This window comes from Euphorbia lathyris, chromosome 7 (genome assembly GCF_963576675.1).
Source record: "Euphorbia lathyris chromosome 7, ddEupLath1.1, whole genome shotgun sequence".
Taxonomy (NCBI): domain Eukaryota; kingdom Viridiplantae; phylum Streptophyta; class Magnoliopsida; order Malpighiales; family Euphorbiaceae; genus Euphorbia; species Euphorbia lathyris.
The window spans coordinates 84,886,547-84,890,461 of record NC_088916.1 but is presented as its reverse complement, the minus strand read 5'-3'; the positions used below and the strand labels follow the sequence as shown (position 1 = coordinate 84,890,461).

General features: G+C 36.1%; 1 pseudogene; it reads left to right on the top strand.

Moving 5' to 3' along the window:
- On the top strand, window positions 1-3,089 carry LOC136200511 (protein DEFECTIVE IN MERISTEM SILENCING 3-like; annotated as a pseudogene).
- The last annotated feature ends 826 nt before the right edge of the window (window positions 3,090-3,915 follow it).

Genomic DNA, 3,915 nt, shown 5'->3' with positions numbered 1-3,915 from the left:
ATGGGTGAATCAAGTAATCTGGAAAAACAGTTTGAAGCCTTTTTGAGCTTCATACTCCAAAGACAGGCCAAAGGTGGAGGCCATGGTACTCCAACTAGAAACCATTTAGGCAATCTAGCACAACAAGGAAGGAGACAGGGGGGTGGACAGTAGAATACGACCACAGGAGGAGGTCTGCTTCCAAAATTCTAGAAACTGGATTTCCTAAGTTTGATGGGTCGTATGATCCCTTGAGCTGGTTGGTTGCATATGTGTGAGCATTTTTGTAAGCATCAACACACTGTTGAAAGGCACAATAGTGGTCAAAGTAGAGTTGCATAAATTTGCTGAAGTATGGTGAAGTAGCTCCAGTTATCATCTTTGTGCATGAGATCACACTCATTTTTGTAGGGGAAGGCAATGTTAAAACTGTTGTAGCTAGTCTATATCATAATAAATCGTTATTTTATTTAGGAAGTCTTAGTCTTTGAGGAGTAGGAATTTATTATCAGAATTATTATTTAGGAAGTTTTAATTCTAATAGAGGTATGATTTTATTTTCAGAATTTTTATTTAGGAAGTTTGAATTATAATATGAGCATGAGTCCTAGTTCAAGTCTGCCTTTTGTACTCTTATAAGTTATAACATGGAAGTGTTTATCATTAATAAAGTAAGCATCATTTGAAAAACAAATTCCGAGGTCAGGAAATTAATTCTCATTATAGGTAAGCTAGGTCCAAAAAGAAAAGCAGATTTACTTCTTGATTAGTCAAGGAACCGTAACTCAATCCAAAGCTCAGAACTTGTAGTGTGAGCAGTTTTTTTATCTCAACTTCGAGTCAGTGTTTCCGAATGGAAGGATTTACTTTTAGATGCTAGGATTGTTTGGAGATTTTATCTGTATAATCATTTGTGATGCATAATATCTCTTTTTCCATTTTCATTTTTTGCTACTGACAAGTTTCCTTTCAGTTATTCTTGGTAATTATCACTCTGCAAGACCTCCTAGTGGTGAAAGTGAAAGCCATTCCTCCAATCAGAGTGAGGCAGAAACAGTAAAGCAGATTCTGCAGCATGAAACTTCTGCTGCAGGCATTCTGTGGCAGCTGACAACGTGCCATGGTACTCATGCACCTCAACTCGCATTTACTAAGGATGTGTTTGGTATTGTTGCTACTCTGGGCAAGGTGGATGATGATAATCTTAGCATGTTAGTTTGAAGTTGCATTTTATCTGCTATTGATATTTACTATCTATCTAACATGTAGATTCTTCCTCTTCTATGAAATAAGTCTTATGATTAGTTTCCTTGTTAATACAGCATACTGTTCCTGGTTCTAATGTAGTCAGTTAATTTATGTACTCCACAATTCCAAGAGCTCTTATTATTTTCAATCAGTGAAATGCCTCCGTACTTACTGCCACACTGATCTTTGCTTTAAAAAGCTGCATGATAATGCAGTTGTTGTTAGTTATCTGCACTGTTTTCAATCTACTTTTACTTATTCTTTCTTATTGCAGGCTTCTTTCAGAGTACTTAGGAGTAGAGATAATGCTAGGAATTGTTTGCAAGACTTATGAAGGTGTTAAAGCTCTTGAAACTTATGACAAGGAAGGCCATATAAATAGTGATTCTGGAATTCGAGGCTTTGGTACTACTATCAGACGAACTCTGGATGATCGATTTCTTGTCATTTGTCTCGAAAATTTAAGGCATGTATATCTTTCTTTTCTTTATTGCTGTTTGGAATTCAGCTCTTGAATTACAAACTTTTTTTCCCTTGTAGACCTTACTGTGGTGAATTTGTGGATGATGACCCTCAAAGAAGGCTTGATCTTCTACGACCAAAATTGCCTAATGGTGAGTGCCCACCTGGATTTATTGGTTTCGCTGTTAACATGATCCATGTGGATTACATGAATTTGTTGTATGTATCTGATGTCTATGGCCTCAGAGAGACTCTATTTTACAGCCTCTTTTCTTGCCTGCAAGTTTACAAAAGTAGGGAGGAGATGCTACTTGCTCTCCCACTTATAAGTGATGGAGCAATTTCACTGGATGGAGGGATTATTAAGCCTAATGGTTTCTTTTCCTTGGGGAATTGGTAAGTATTTTGCTTTCATTATTGATATGAAATTGTCTTCCAATCTGATCTAATGGTGAATTTCATTGGTTTACAACATCTCCTTTTGTGGTATTTCGGAATTTGCTTTCTGCATGTAGGTAGTTTAAATGCACTAAGAAAGAAATGTCTTTATGAATCGTGATAGATTGTAGAATTATGTATGTGCTATAATTCGACCACCTATAGGGTTCATAGCATTAGCCTCTGACCTTCCAAATTCAACTCATGATATTTGGTGCATGGATTTTTCTTCGCCCAATTTTTGTACAACTATCATACAAAAGAAAAGAAATACGTATTTTGTCTAAAATGGTCGATTCAAAAGGTCAGCATTGGCGCAACGGTAAACATTGTTGTTGTTGTGTGACCGAGAGGTCACGGGTTCAAGTCTTAGGAGCGGCCTCTTGTCAAAAAAAAATTGGCAGGGGAAGGCTTGCCCCCAATAGACCCTTGTGATGGGATCCCTCTCGGGACCCTAGCTTAGCGGGGACGCGTAGTGCACCGGACCGCCCTTTATGTTTCATGCGATGCATCTGGCTAGTAAATAACATATTTTGGCATACCCTATGTTTAGAGTTACATGTGTGTGTGAGCGCGTGTTATATGTGTATTTCTCATTTGGTACCTCTTCTTTCTGGATTTTTTTGTTCCGCAGGACTGATGTTGATGTAAGATTTCCAAAACCTTCCATGTCAGCAAATCCACCTGATAGCTACATGGGGAAACTGAGAATCAGCTCAAACAGAAGACATGGGAAAAGGAGAAGTTGACAGAGGATTTAAAGCGAGAGCAAATGCTGCTAAATTCTGCAAGATTCAATTTTGAGAGAAAGAATAAAGAGTTTGTTAAGTTTCTCTCACAAACATCTGCAAACACAACTCAGGTATTGCACTGAACACATCTTAATTGAGTTGGATTGGAGTTGTATTTTGCAGATTTCAACAACATTTGCTCTCACTTCAGATGCAGGGAGGACAGGATAGGTTCAACCTTAGATGATATTAGAAGGGGGAATCAAATCCTTATCAGGATAGCAACTCGGAAAAGTCTTCTATTCCGTTATCGTTTTTGAATGGGCTACGAATTTCTTTTCATGAAAAAGGCAGCTTATTCAGTTACCAGGAGCAATTGGTTTTGTGAAGTCAATGGTTTGAAACCATCCTTTTCGATCTGTGGTGTGTAGTAAGGACGGGTTCGTATTAGGAGTAGCAAATCTGCCATTTTTTTTCCTTTTAGTTTTTAACCATTAGGAGTAGCAGTGGGTAAATTTAGTAACTTCTGGACTCTTAACATCTTCATAATCAATGTTTTTAACTGACTTTTTCTATTGACTGAGTTGGAGTTGTTTAAAAATGTTATGCACTTCAAGTAGGAGCAACTTTTACAAGTTCTTTCATAAACCTGAAGTTTTTGCATTATGTGAAATTATTATGGGTTTTTCTTTTTGCATACTTTCTGATTAATTTGGATAAATAATTTACTAGTTTCTATGTTCTTATATATTAAGCTAGTCTGTTTTTGGAAATAATTGTCTAATCATTAAGTTTTTGTTTCTATTTTATAAAATTAATAGTCAAAATAGATTAAATTCAATTTGAAGTGACAACTCTTTATCCTATTTTATAAAAGTAAAACAAGTACCAATTTAGGCTCAACGTTCAAAATAGTAACAATATAGACATAACGTTTACAACATAATATCAATTTAGGCTTAACGTTTATAATATAGTATCAATTTAGGCCTCACGTACAAAATAGCACCAATATAGACTTAACGTTTACAAAATAATACGAATTTAAACTTAACGT